Genomic DNA, 15,675 nt, shown 5'->3' on the forward strand with positions numbered 1-15,675 from the left:
AGAAATTACAAGATTGTGGTATTCTGAGCAGGTTACAGTAGCCTCCAAATACTTCATGTGCCAGTTTAAACTACATGTGAGTACAGTTTCCAGCGCTAAATTAGAATGTCTCTATTTTGAAACTATCTTGGCCAAAAGGAAGGGATATACCTTTCTGGTCAACTGTGATACTCACAGTGTTACTGCTGAACCTGCTCTCTCGGATGTGCTCAGACACTGCACTGAGCAGTTGGTTGGGCTAGCGGTCAGGCCTCCAAGCCAGATGTGGTTGTGCCAACATCTTGCAGACATCACAGGAAAAATGGAAACTGGATAACAAGTGAAACCTCCTTTCTGGCCAGAGTTGGTTCATGACTTTTTTGCAAATGAAGACTATGCCTCTGTCTGTTGCCTTAGCGTTTTTTGGTACTGTAGGGATTAAAGAAATAATAAGTTTTTCTTTTGAAGATGTGCCACCTACAAGAGAGGGATTTAAGTATTCCAGGTCTGAATTCTGGTCTGCACTTTCAATTACTAACACATGTGTTTTCCTTGTTATGCTTCTTGTGGAGAGATGGAAAATACGGTCTGTTCTGTACAGCTTGTTGCTTTAGTTTATAACCTCCTTCCAGCTATATTTTCTGGGAAGCATACAAAGCACTTACTGACATTCTGTCGAAGGCAAATAGTGTGACTAAGTGATACCACATCCTCGTGTGCTTGTGCTCGAGACAGAGACATACAGCAAAAGTTCATTGAAATGTGTAGGCATACCTTAAGAAGTCTGCTGTCCTTTTTATAATTTTTTTTTTTAACTGTGGTTTTATGTCGTCCCTTTATGAGCTAGACATCTCTGTTTTTCTATAACTTTACCGCTTTGGCTTTCTCACTAACATTTAAAGCAGTCCTTTTTAAACGTTACGTAATAAAGGTATCTGAAGGCATTTCTTTCTTTGATGCCCTCTTGTTAAGCTGCCAGCTACATTTACATAAAACTAATGTATGCTAGGCCGATTTCTGCACTCGCTTACACAAGACCACTAAAGTCAATACAGTTTCATGAAAGGTAAGGGAAATTTGTCTCAGGTACTGAAAACGTTGCAGGTTAGCAAATATTCAGACTTGCCCAGTCACCCTTTCTAAACGCTTTACCCTTTTTTTGCCCTAAGACAGTAGATGGAAAGAAGAACGTCAACAGGAATCTTCTAACTATACTTTTTTTTTGTTGGACTGCGGCCGGGAAAATGATCAGTCTCTGAAGAAGACTGGAAGCACTGCACTTCTTGGCTCTTCTTAAGTGCTGCATATAGACTGCTTAGTTTGGTGCTGAATCTGCACATGGATCTGCTTTCTGCCTGGTCTAAAAACATAAATTAAGCTTTCTCAGCTGACTGATAAAATATTACCTAAAAGTAAGCTGTAAGTGGACTCTCTATCAGTTTGCCCTTGCTGAAAAAAACCAACCAAACCAACCAAAAAACCTTTATGTGGTGGGAGGGGTACCTGTACACCCTAGTTTTAGGGTCCCTGAGTGGGGGCCCAGGCTCGGCAGACCTCCTGCGAGCGCAGTTGCCCTGCAGCCAGGCTGATTGCCAAGCTACTGCCTGGCTTAGGTGACTAAATTGCCCCCTGGCGCTGCCGGACTGCCAGGGAGGGGAAGCTAGCGTGCCTTAGCGGCAGCCACTGGGGCGAGGAGACTGTGGAGCGTGCTTTTGGCTGTGTGTATGAAAGTTCTGGGAAAAGAATGAGCTCTTTTGCCTTTTAAAAAATTTTGCCTTTTGCAACAATTTTTAATTAACTACTAAGATGATCAGCTACTTGTTTTGTAGTCCTCCTCTAGTCTATGTTATGCAACTCTCCAAAAAACCCTTTTTTTTATTTTCATCCTGCCGCCTTCAAACTGCTTTAATGAGATTTCTTTTGTGATTGCACTCCTCCTCCGGTTAGTGAGCACAGTCTGGCCTTCATTTAATTATTGTTTAACAGTCTACAAAGTATTTTAACATAAAGTAACAAAAACTTCTCATAGTATTTATATTTTCTATATAAATCAGCTTGAATTTATATGCTTGAGATACTTAGGAAGCTTCTAAGAAAAAAACAGGCTCTGGCTGCAAAAAACTTGGCCTTCTTGGCAAAGTGGCATGCCATGATACGGCCAGTTAATTAAGGTGTAAAGGGAGAAGTGGTATCTTTTCCTAACTCAGCTGCTACACTTGTGAGAAGCAGACAGACTTCGCAAGGCACAGTTATTCCAGGTCCTGTCCAAGTGACCAGCTGTGTGTTAAGTCGTACCCTGAGTTCAGTGGTTTGAGAGTTTTTTGGCCTTCTGCCACTTTGTAAAATGCCTTTGAGTTTATTCGGGAGAGAATAGGGACTTTCAGTCTAACTCAGTAGTGTGGTTCAATGCGCGTTCGCTCTAGCTGAATTCAGGGAGTTGCAGCCTGGCTGCACGTCCCCGGCGCTTCACAGAATCACAGAGTCGTTTAGGTTGGAAGGGACCTCTGGAGATCTTCTAGTCCAACCTCCCTGCTCAAGCAGGGTCCTCTAGAGCATATTTCCCAGGATCACGTCCAGACGGGTTTTGAATATCTCCAGGGAAGGAGACTCCACTACCCCTCTGGGCAACCTGGTCCAATGCTCTGTCACCCTCACAGTGAAGAAGTTTTTTCTCAGGTTCAGATGGAACTTCCTGTGGTTCAGTTTGTGCCCGTTGCCTCTTGTCCTGTTGCTGGGCACCACGGAGAAGAGGCTGGCCTCATCCTCTTGACACTCCCCCTTCAGATACTTGTACACGTTGATCAGATCCCCTCTCAATCTTCTCTTCTCCAGGCTCAACAGGCCCAGCTCTCGCAGCCTTTCTTCCTAGGAGAGGTGCTCCAGCCCTCTAATCATCTTTGTAGCCCTAACCTTCCTCCGGTGCTGCCATCATCTTTGCCTCTCTCTTCGCTGTTCGTAGTCCAGCAGCAGCAGCAGAAATGGGATTTCTACCTGACTTCACCGCTTGGCGTTTTCCATTTCTGGCACGGAGAGAGCTTGGATGCCTCAGCAGTCTTTGCCCAGAGACGTGATTGATAGGTGCACGTGCTCCTGAAAGCTGCTGTGGGGTGTGAGCTGGCTGTCAGGGAAGAGGTGCCAAGGAGATGAAGCAGAGAGAGCTGGAGCAGAGCTGTGTTTTGTGTAGGAGCTCCCATCCCACACCTTACACGTTAGTGCTGAGCCATCTTCTCTTGCCCTTTGTTCTCCCTGTTCTATTTCTTCTTCCTAATGTATTATGGTTGATAACTTGTTAACTTCATAACTTATAAATTACTATCTTAGTGTACGTGATCTCTTGGCCCAGCTAATCCAGTCTTAAGAAAACGTGCCTGGATCGCTCTTAATTCTGATCGCTGACATACTTCTTAACCACGCATTCTCTTAGGTTCTGCAAAGATGAATTCATTAACATATACATTTGCAAGAAAAAAAAAAAGAAAATAGTATAAAGATGCTTAAAATTGTAATTCCTGAGGTTTCCAGTCTTCTCATAGTCCATTTGTATCTGGAGCAGACTGTTTAATCTGTGCCTGCGCTGCTGCTTTTTTAACAGTTATGGGCTAGTGGCATCCTCTTAGGAGTATTATAAGAAACTGAGAACTCATGCAACTGTACTGAATCGAGGGACAGCTACTGAAAGGAAAGCAGCAATGTTACGAGTTTGCAAAGGCAAGGGTGCCTGCTCTGGGGAAGGGAGGAAAACTGGATGAGTTCCCACACGTTGCAGAGGACTGGGGCCTTGCAAAATGTAAGGTCGTAGCATCACAGAATAATTTGGGTGGGAGGGGGCCTCATGCCTTGCCCACCCCTGATCAAACAGGGTCAGCTGTGAGATCAGATGAGGTTGCTCAGGGCTTAACCTGCCAGGTCTTGAAAACCTCTGTGACAGATCAGAGGATGCTGGTGCAATTCTTTCCACACTTTTACCAGATAGGAGGCTGGCATCGTAAACAAGTAGGTGCTATTTCATGAACACCAGATGGTGGAATTTCAGAATGTGTAATACGAATTTAAGACTAGAGAACAGTTTTCTGGCAGAGAGAGAATGGTGCTACATATGCTTTTGTTTGCACTTGATAATGTCTTTCACCTGATTAGAGCATGTGTAAATGCAGAGTATTAAAAAAAAAAAATTCATGGCACATCTGTGGTAGAAGCTAGGGACGTTATCAAGACATTCAGGCATAAAACAATGGAGAGCCTGATTTTAATCTCTTTGGGGTCACTGATCCTGACAGTTCAATGATATTAACTTATTGTATTGAACGGCGGGTGAAGAATCATTTGGATTTTTTCTACCGAAGAAGATAAAGCTCCTTCCATTAGAAGCTTACTCCTTTATCAAGATTTACCAGCAGGCGTGAGCCAAGTGATTGGAGGAGGATAGTTTTAGCAATGAAATACAGTGGTTCTAGATGGTGAAAGACATTATGTATTAAACAATAGAATTTAACGTGGAGAGCACCTTACACTGACAGCTGTTTGTGCTGCAGAAATTCCTCTGTGAATCTGAAAAGTTTAGTCTTCAGCTGTGTTGCTGCGGGTAATTTAATTGGTTCTGGATACAACTTGGGGTTATGGCACTTTGCACCTGCTTTCATTTTTTCAATCAGCCAGGAAATCCAGTCAATAAAACGTTGCAGTAATCCTGCCTAAGAGCAATAAACACATGAACCAAAGTTTCCATATCCTGCCATGATAAAAGAGGTGTAGCTGCTATTGTTTGAAGATGATAAAATGCAGTTTTGGTTGCAGTGTCAAAGTGAGTCCCTGGAGATAACACACAAACTCCCAAGGTGTTTAAAAATAGGCAGTACATGTTTTAGCGAAAACTAACGTACGTGAAGTGGTCTAGACTTTGTGAGACTTGTTTTGTTTTGGCTGGAATTTTGGCTAGAAATACATAATACTGAGAGGGACGCTTTTTTCCCCACCTGTAACCTGTATCCGTACACCACCTGCACGGTAGATAGGCTTCCTGTTACAGGTCATGTTTAATTACTGGGTATCCTAAGGGAGCTGACACAATTCAGATGTGGTCAATGTGAATAATTTTGGGACCTGTTTCTGGCTGATGAAGTAAGACGTAGAGGAGAGCTGGAACCAGTGTGGAGGATCTGCACGTTCTGTGGGAGTGAGGATTTACCGCACAGCTTTGGGAAAGAATGTATTTTGATTATTTGCAGTTAAAAAACCTCCAAGAAGTAATTTATGAGGCAGATTTCAAATGGAGTAATTTATTCATATTTTAAGGGCAGTCAGTATCAGCCGTAGAGACTAATAGCAATCAACTTCAGTAGCAGGTAGATTAAATCCAGATGTCTCAAAGAACACTTTTAAACCAGCAACTTACTGTCTAGTGAATCTGAGATATTGAAGGTCGATGTGTTCAGAAGAGATGTTGGTATTTTTTCAAAATCTAGTAATTTGTAACTGGAAAGAAGTTCCTAGTGGTATAAGCGTTTCCCTTCAAGGTTAACAGTGCAAGCGTGTGCTAGCGCAGGAGTGGAACGTCCCTTGCATAGTTTCCAAGTGAATAAAACGCAAAAGCTAAAGATGCCACAGAACAGTTACAAGTAAACAACGTATAATAATTATTTTAAATAATAATGGTCATCAGGAATCGGTCGTTAGCATTTAAGCTGTCTCTCCGGTCAGACAGCCCCCACTGTTATTTGTTCGTTGTTATTTATTCAATATTCAAATATTCTTAAAAGGAAAAGATCTAAGTGCCTATAGAGTAAATCTCTAATCTTTTAAACAATTTTCTGCTAATTCCTAGCTTTGCTGCTGCACCTGCAGGTTTTTTTTTTAGGCCTGAAGCACTGAAGAGAGGAAGCGTTAGTTAAATGTGCCTATCGCAGACCTTACCAGTAGAAACTGTTGAGAAATTTCTGTATAACTATTTTCAGCCCAGAAATCTGAATAAAGGACTCTCTGTGCACTGGGATAGTACAACTTTTTGCTTTAATACTTTACAGATTTTTGGAACAAAAAGCACCCGAACTGAAAAGCAGCATTTTTTGCTGACCTTGTTGGAAGGCTAATGCTGTTTCTGGGAAATAAGTGAAACAAGCAGTTCTTTGTTGGCAGAAGCAGAGAGAGAGAGAGAAGGAGGGGAGCCTGGTCTTTTTTTCTTCCCGATGTCGTGACTAAGTCGAAATTGTAATATGGACTTTTTTTTTTTTTCTTTTTAACCTCCATAGACATGTGTTTTTCATCAGCCTGTGCTGCGTGACACCTGATGCTGGCCAGTTCCTATGAATTAGGCGCTGGACTGCCTATAGACAGAGTAGAGAAAAGGCTCCACAGCTGCACCCGGACGCTTCTGACACTAAAATAATAAAAGCTGGTACAATCAGTCCAACACATATGTCAGAAACAATTGACACCTGCATGTTTTGGCTTCTGCAGCTTGCAGATCCTCTTGCCCACAGGATAATCCTTGTTTAGTATATATCCAGCAAAGTAATCAACAGAAAGGTCTCCTTCAATATCAGAAAACCTAATTCACAAGCATATAATTATTTTAAAAGCAAAAAAAAGCAATAAAAAATTGGCTTATTGCTCGTCTAACTGCTAGAAGAAAATTGCATAAATCCAACCTGAGAGGTGAACTAAATGGTTGTACTGCAATGAGACTGGCCCATGCTCTAGGTTTTGATCTTAGCTCCACATTTTTACTCACTTTCATTTGAGCTGAGAAATTGTGCACCAGCTGTTCATTGAAGAGGCTTGCTTCATTTTGTGAAACAAATTTGTTTCCTACAAGAGAACTGAATTATAAATGCCACCTTGAATCTGTCTGCTAGAAGGACAAATGCTTTTCACTTGCTAAGTCCCATCTCATCTCCTTTACTATAGAGAGGGGAGGTTTGAGCTTTTTGGGTTTTCCGTTTGTTTGCAGCACCTTAGAGATGTTCCAAGGGGGGGGGCGCCAAACCCTGCCTAGTGAATTTGAGCTTACTGAAGACCAGTTGCCTTTTCTTAGTTGCCTTTGGACTTCTCAGAAGCAGCGCTCAGGTCTTAAGGTTCCCCTGAAAAGCAAGCTGAAAAGAGTTGTTAAAGCATCTCCGATCTGTTGGGTGAGCGTCACTGAACTGAATTTGGCGTTCTTATCGGGCAGTCTCGTTGGAACGTGAACTGCAGGTTTTTCTTTCTAACCCAAATTCTGTTATGCTTCTCATAATGTTCAAATATAAATTCAAAATTCAAATATAAATCATGACAGGCATTAATAAAGTCAAGTAAATATGACAACGGATGTACCATATGATTATATCGTAAGGAACAGACTTTGCTGAATGTCGCTGTTCTGTAAAGTTGCTCATTGGAGTTGACGTGAGACTTCCCTTTGACTTTGCTGGGCTCCTTCAGACCTTTCAGTGACACAGCGATATCAACTAGGTACCAAAAAAGTCTTACTGTAACGTGTTCAACTCTGTGGCTCTGTCAAGAACGGTGATAGTTCGTCCGTAACGGTTTGGGGTAGTTCCAGGAAAAGTACAGTAACAAACCTGGTCAGGTAAAAAGACTTCTCTCAAAATGAATTTACATATGGAGCACAGGGACAGTTTTGCATTATTGGGATGCTTTTCATTTCAAAGAGTCTATTTAAAGATCCACTATTGATTTGAAATCTAGCCAATACCAGCCATATCCAACATGCTTAAACGCGTTCCAGGTACTATATTTGTTTCCCACTACATGTTTTTGTGGCTCTACCTTTAGGGAAAGCTACCCACCTTCTACTCCCAAAATAGTTTTCTTTCTTATTGTTTGAAGAACTCACACAATGAAAAGGGAAAAGCAGTGATAACTCTTGGTCCTGTAGAGACTACATGATCATACGCTTCCACACCTCTTCTGAGGAGACTAGATTTCTGCTTGGATGCTAGTTTTTGACAAGCAGATACCTTGGCAGGATAAGACCTAACTGGAAACACTAATATGGCGTTGTGCACAGAAAAGGCAAGTGGGGTGGGAGAAAAGAGGGAGATTGTTTTAGCGATCAAAAGTGTTGGCACAATTGTATTTATATCATACAAATGTGACTGTAGCTTTTAATGGTATTGATTCTGTTGAAAACAAAAAATCTGGAAGGATGCAGGTAGTTATCTATGAAAGCATACTTCTTTACCAAATACTGTGTAAACGAGAGTTTAATAATGACAAGAATCAAATATTCTATTGAGACATACTTTTGGAATTGTCCTGTCCAGGGCAATGTCTAACCTGCGTGGGTCTGTAAACCTCAGTGTCAGTTTTGCTAGCATACATTTGGTAAAAGTATATCATGATGTTCAACAAAAAACAGGTCACGTAAAAGGCTTCCAGAAAATCTGAACTTTGTATTTAATTTATTTTGGGGATGGCCCACCCATTCTAAATATATCATTCCAGGACTAATGCGTTGGGAACTTCCATAATTTTTTTGCCACAGTGAAGGAAGATGATCATATTTTTTGTCACAAGATATCAGGAAGCATGCATGGGGCCAATGTGAGCAGACTCTTTGACTTTACAATATATAAAGATGTCTTTTATAATAAAGGAGATTTGTTTGGCGTGAAGTAATTTTTCATATGTAGCAAAACACAAATCATTTGCTAGTACTTTGGCTTATTTCCACATGTACCTTGGCATAGTCTCCCCATGCAGTCAGGAAGTTTTAGGCATTGGACAACATCTACGATCTCCTCTCCAGCAGAGCAGCTAGCTCAGTGGAGCTATAGTATGTCCAGATGTCCTCAGGTGTGGCTTCCTTTTTCACCCAGACTTTATTCTGGTGTAAGGATTTTTTTTTTTTTTAACATTTGTTTGGAATTACTAGTTTCTGGCATCCTACTTGAAAAACACATCAGATCAGTTGAACTGCGTATGAATAGGCAGCCTGGCACTTTACGGAAGCATTTAGTTTACTATTCAAGTGCTATGCAGTCACTGTGCAGTAGGACTGTAATTTCCAAAAGCCATGGATGGACTTACTGCACTTTCGCTATAACTACCGTGCATGGTAAACTCCAGATTGCTGATTTGCTCTGTATGCTCAGATGCTCTGTGCACCACTTGCACAGATTTCTGCCAAGCACCTCAAAGCTGTGTATCCAGCTACCTTCCTAGTGGAATTGTTCAGCACATCCAGAAGTCCCCGTTCTCCTTTCTTTGTCAAGACTCCGGTAGCAAATGCTTTTGGGTGCAGCTTATGCAGCAGTACTGCCTTAAGTTTTCTGAAGCACCATTCAGTAGCTTTAATGCGCTGCAAAACTGTAAGATTTCAGGGCTGTTAGCTCATTTATGAGGAATAAGCATGCTGTGGGTTTCGCATTAGCACTGCCGGTGCCTGTCTCTGGCTTTGTTTCCTCTGGCTCTGTCTGCAACATCGCCACGTTTCCTTACAGTGCATAGTCTGTCTCAAGTTGCCGCTAGGTTTGCAGGGAACCTGGAAAGATGATTTATCAGTGGTAGACCTTCTTCATGTTTTTTGACCTGGACATTTCTTTAGGTCTTCCTATATTCTTAGGTCAGGTCAGAATTTCTCAGAAATCAATAGCTGTTGATGTAGGAAACTTCTGTTTTCAGTATAAGCCTGTCTGCGTTCGGCTAGTATAGTCAGCTCTTTTGTTATCTTAGGAGCATCATGCAGAGAACTGCAGATCTGAAATTGTGTGAAGATCCAGCCCAGATGTGGTATGTTCCTGTCAAAGCTGGTGCTATTATACTTCCACAAAATGAAGTGGATGTCTTTGCACTGCCGTCCATGAGTTGAAGGAGGCTTAGCTTGGGGATCAAACAACATGTGCCTCTGAAGGACCAGAGTGCCTCTGGAGAAGTCACATAGAGTGGCACACTGGCATGTCTGTGCTATTCTGCCCAGAGCTGCCGGTTCTAGGAGCACGTTGCAGAGATACTTTGGTGTGTCTGCATGCTTTCCACAAGGTACGGAAGGATTTATGAGCGTAGGCTTTGCACGACCTATAGGTGATACAGCTGCTTATGGACCCTGACTGGCCCTGGATCCAGCGCGGGACTAATCCAGATCTGTTAGATACAGCTAGTACTGATCTGCATAAATAACAGAACGAACCTACACGCTGAATAACATGTTGGTACCTTCAAATTTAACTGTTTCACTCCTGGCCTATCTGGAGAATATCAATGCTGGATGCTGTTCTTAGCGCCATAAAAGGAAGAATGCTTGTCTTAGGTAAATCAGGAGCGCATGGAGCAGAGCGTCTTTGGATTGCCTAATATCAAAAGTACTGTAATTGCTTGTGCAGTTGCAAACCTCTTCACTGAAGATGACTGGTGCCTACAATCGCTACATGTACCCAACTCTCAGAGTTGCCCAAGGGTGTCTGTGGCACCAAAACCTTCAAGTGGTTCTGTTTCTCTCAGTCTTTTGACTGTTGTGTACAATCTTGGCGTTTTTATCCCTCTCTTCCATATTCCTGCCGGGCTACGTTCTCAGTCAGCCTGTCTCTGTCTTAATTCAGGGTACCCGTAGCCGAATTTGGTATTCTTGCTTTGCTCTGCTGTACTGGCTGTTACTATTTAGTTCGTTTTCCTGGATGGTTCAGTTAGGTTTTCCCTGCAACTCGAAGGCGTTTCGCTAGGGGAACGTCAACAGTCTCTCCTGAACGCTGTAGTCTTGTCTGCCCTCGTGATTTATCCTGTGGGGGCTCTTCCAGCTGGGGCTGATGGGCTGCTGTTCGGACAGCCCAGGCTTCAGCAGCCCCAGGGAGGTGAGGGCCACGGCTTTCCGAACGTCCATAGGACCACTGATTGGCACGGGCTGTTTTGCAGAGGACGCGTCCCGCACGCCATAGCATATGAATGGCTGCTACAGAAAAGCCCTACAATTTGAAGAACTTAACTAAAGGTTTGCTCATAACAGTGTATAGCGCCTTTCAGTGGAATCAGTGCAAAAGGGTACCTACAAATTTACCATGATCTAATTACCCTTCAGCTAGTTCCTGGACTCAGCTGTTTTATTACTGTACATATAACATTTTGACCCCAGGATATATTTTTAGAGCAGCTGAATGCAGCAGTTGCTGTGGGAAGTGCCGCAGAATGTCCCATAGTATACTACGCTGTGTGCTAGATTTTGGGTTCATTTTGTCTTCTAGTTAACGGACAGAAAACAGAAAGAATTGCCTAATACAGAAAAGAAAAAGAATTGCCTTATGCTATTTTTGTTTCCTGTAAATATTTGTGCTAGATTGACTGAATGTGCACTATGTATGCACGTACATACATAAAAACTAGTTTTGACTTCACAAAAGTAGACCTCGTGTCCTGAATTTGCTTGCGGGGCGTCGCTGTGATTGCGCTCAGGAGTAAGTCAAGTGGAAGGACGCTGTTAGACAGCCGGTGAGATCAGAATTTTGGCCTTCCCGTTTGTGCACTCATGAATTAGTTTTGAATGATTAAAAAAGTGATTTTATTGCCATATCAGTTTAATGGCTCGTTTTAAATTAGACTTTATCAATAAGCATATTTTAGCAGATACCGTGACGAAGCTGTCTGTAGTTGTGTGAAAGCGCAGTGAAAGCGCAGACCCGTGGCTCCTCTGTATTGGGTTTTTCTGAGCTGCTGTGAAAGCAGGTGCCTGGCCTGCACGCCGAAGGGAGAGTTACCTGAATCCCGTTTTCTTCTGCAAGCAGCGTCTGCTGGAGAAGAACGCGGTGTCAGCAGGTTCAAACGACGCTGGGTTAGCTCCTCTCTCTGAGTCGTACCTCAGCCGGCCTTCTGAAGGCTCTTCCAGGTGGTGGCAGTTTTGACCAGAGCTGTGTCTCTGGACCTGTGTCGAAAGGCCTGGGATGCACGGGCCTCTGTGGAGAGGGGCCGGAGGAAGGGGCAGCGGGGCCGAGCGGTGCGGGTGGTGGAGCTGGCTGGGGGGCTCCTGCCGCCCCGCGGCCTTCTGTGCGCCTCCGGCCCCGAAACCCGTAAAACTGTCCCGTAGATGTGTCCTTAGCGAATCGAGATGATGTAAATCACTTTTTTCAGAAGTGGAATGGATTTTTGTTGTTTCTTAGCAGTACGATCACGCGCTGCAAAACTTTGCTTGTGGGAGAATCAGCGGGCTGTAATTGCTGTGCCCGAAGGTCAGGCGGGGCAGCGTTCACTCCGTCCACTGAAGGGAGCCTCGTGTCGTCCCTCGGCGTACGTTCCCACGGAGAGCCCTGCTTGCAAGAAGAGCGAGTTACGCCTCCTAGATTTAGAGCTGACTGAACCAAAACCTTCTGCCCTCTTCGCGAGAAGAAGAAACAGCTTGGCGAGGTCTTGGGGTCATCGCCCGGGACAAGCATCCCCGGCGTTGCCGTGTCGCTGCAGTTCTGCCGGTGGGGCAGCGTGGGTGCCGTCGGCGGTGAAGAGCAGGAGGCTGCGCTCTCTGCAGAACTGAACACAGCAAAGGCCACAGATCGCTCCGTGACAAGCGACGTTACAGTTCAGGCTCTAGCCCTGAGCGTCCCCCGGACATGCTGTACAGGCCACGAATCTGAACTTGACTTTGCCTGGTTGTATCATTTGCATGTATTGCTTAGATGAAAACCATTTTCTTAAGGAGAACTTGCTATATTGTGGTAATCCTCCAGCCAGCACGGATCCTGAGCACGATTGCCCTGTTCCTCAGCCCCTAGCATGCCAAAGATTTAAGCAGATGCTTATGCGTGACAAGAGTGAAATACCTGCCTAAGCGTTTGTGGTCCTGGAAATTTAACACCAGTTTTACGTTAATATGATTTATGTCATTTTACATACAGTATTATTTATTGTAGTGTGAATGAGAAGAGACTAGACCCACGGTGTCTTAAGGTGTGGTTCCATATGTTGTTTCCCTGTTAGGAAAGTGGTTTGGTTCCTGCACCCGGATCTCATCCCAGCCTTTCCCCTCTTGGTACCGCAGTTGTTTAACCGTTCAGGGTTTTGCCGCTAGTCAGTGCTGGTGTCATCAGGTGCCTGTTGACTGCAACCAGCTTCTCCTTCCCGCCTGCAGATCTAGGTTGGTTCAGCACAAGCGTTTACATGGCTACCCAGTGACTTTGGCTGGGAACTGCTACAGCTGAAAATACCTCCTTTTATTCCCCAAGCATTTTTTAGTTGGCCATGTGGCCACAAAAATGCTTGTCAGCCCAGTAAAGAGGCAGCATGTGGGCAGGAGCGAGCAGCTGGGTGTGGAAGAGTGATAACAGGCCATACTCCGATTTCATGATGTCAGTTGTGCGGATACAGCTGTTTCTGGACCACGCATAAAATGAAGCAGTGGAAGGGTTATGTTACCGCAGGGCTGCTCTTGCCTTAGATTACTTCTCAGGCTGGGTTTGCCACTGAAGCTAAAATATGCAGCTGCGCTCTCAGATCATGGTTTCACAGCCGTGGTTACTGGACCTGTGCAGTACTGGGTCACCCAGCAAACAGATTTGATTCAGATCTGATGCGAGTGCGTGTAAACACTTCTGTCAAATGGGCAAAGTTTATGCTTGCCCCGTGCCCGTCTCCCTGCTGTCTTCCTGTCGTGGAAGGACAGACAACATGCGATCAGGCATAAAGCCTGCTCGCACGAAGTCAGCCTCTCAGAAGAAGTTTACCTTGGAACTGGCAGTTGCTTAATTCCAGATCAGCATTTTGCATCAGTTGGATATAGCATATTTGATCCAGGCGGTATAATCACACTTTTAAGAGTATTTGCTGTTCTGTAGTGATCCCTGTTGTTCATCCCCTCTCTCTCATTTTATGCAGTACTGAAAGGTCAGGTTACCCTTCAGGGTCAGACATGCCCACAACTTAAGTATATCAATATCTGAGAAATGGGGATCTGAGCTGAGCATCCAGCTTTCACACGACAAGAACAATAGTGAGTGAGAGGTAAAAAGGAAGATGCAAATCTTCGTTCTCTGGAAAGAAAGATCTTGTGCCTCTTCTATAATTTTGGTTACCTGGAGTGTTCTTGTTGGAAGAGAAGAGCTTTTTTATTTGTTATTGCCTCATTAGCAAAAGACATTGAAAAAATGTCGATGAATGTTTAAAGAAGTACATGGCTGCCACCATGATCCAGACTGGCTTTAGGTACTGTACGCAGTTTTAATTAGAAATGTAAAGGTGTGGGAGGAAAGAAAGTTACAAGGTTCTTGAAAGGCATTAGACTGCCTTGCTGGGAACTAATGTATTTTACTCACAAATAAAATGGAGGAACAAGCAGAGGCTATGCCGTTTTCCATCTTGGTCTCTTTTTCTTCCTGGTTTGTCCTAGCCTGCTGCTGGGAGAGAAGCATCTCTCAAGAGAAGAGGTAGTTCTGTTCCCACAACCAAGTTGTCCTTTCTGTTGAGGGTGCCAGCTGAAATTTTGGCTCTGTGGTGCGATTATCAGATTAACTGTGCCGCTGTACAAAGACTTGTAACTTTTTTTGCAACAGGTTTCTCAGCAAAAATGCCCATCCGATGGAGAGTTCTGCTCTGATTTATAGTTTCTGAATTTGACCAGAAAAGACTGTGTTGGTTTAAGTAACATTACTGTCTGAGCAGCCTTCTTCTGTTTGCAAGTGAAAGAGTCAAGCTGGTTTACATGGACGTAGATCAGGTGTGCTTAGGAAAAGCTCCCCGTGCTCCTCTGCCTTCTGCAGAGTTACCCCCAGACGAACGTTGGGAATATCCTCGCAAGGGGGGGACGTTAGTGGTTCATCTCCAAATCTGAGTACTCCCGCAGAGAAGGTTTCACATGTTGATGAGATGTGCAGAAGGCTATCTTGGTCATCTTCAGAAGACGCTAACTACACAATATGCTGTTTGCATATCCAGATATCATGAAAGAGCTATAAATCCCTCTGTTGTGTTAAATCAGGCCTAACATCAGTCATTTTAGTCTCTAATTTATTAGGCCATTTTCATTTTGAAAATGAGACCATGAATTGTAATTTCAAGCTTGTATGACTTATGTTGAGAGGAGTTACACCAGGCCTGAACTTGGCCTCTCTTGTTTGATTAATTTTGTACAGGCTCACGTTTGAGAACTCATTAAACTTAGTTCTGGCCTGATGTAACTGCTTGAAACAGCAATGACTTTGGGCTAGTCTTTCAATACAAGGTTGATAAATATTTCTGCGGAATCTGCTAAAGAAATTCGTATAATGTACCAGTAACTTGCAGATTACACTGTTTTGCCCTTGGTAATAATTCTTATGCTATAAACAGAGAGGGCTAGCTTTCCACTCACTGCAGCCCAAAACGCAAAACGTCTGAGGCCCTTTGGGAAAAAGGCTCAGTCTTTGTTCAGAAGAGACAAAACCATCTGTTGGGAGAAGTGAGCAAGTGCCAGTAGAGCTGTACCAATTCTCACTACTACTTTTTCTTATGAATGTATCAGAAATACCATTTAACTGTCTTTTCCGTGTATTTATTGTTTCACCTACTTTGAAAAATGAAGTGCAAGTATGTTAAGGAAGGTGTGGAAAGACGGTTCGCTGTAGTTCCTGTTCGTGGCTGCTACCTTCTGCTCACGCTGCTTTTTTAACCTCTGGCCGCCCAGCCTCTCTCTGGATCGCGTTAGACAATGATTTGTCCTTCAGTGAAAGTCCTAATGCTACTTTTCATTACTGCCATGTGTGAGCTCCTCAAGTTCTTTACTGTGTTTATAATGCTTCTGTGAGATAGAAA

At 43.6% G+C, this 15,675-nt stretch overlaps 1 protein-coding gene across 1 annotated transcript in view; it reads left to right on the top strand.

Annotated features, from left to right (window-relative positions):
* WWTR1 (WW domain containing transcription regulator 1) overlaps positions 1-15,675 on the top strand; it is a 73,794-nt gene that overhangs the window by 44,507 nt on the left and 13,612 nt on the right. The window lies entirely within an intron of this gene.

Source organism: Struthio camelus, chromosome 9 (genome assembly GCF_040807025.1).
Source record: "Struthio camelus isolate bStrCam1 chromosome 9, bStrCam1.hap1, whole genome shotgun sequence".
NCBI lineage: Eukaryota > Metazoa > Chordata > Aves > Struthioniformes > Struthionidae > Struthio > Struthio camelus.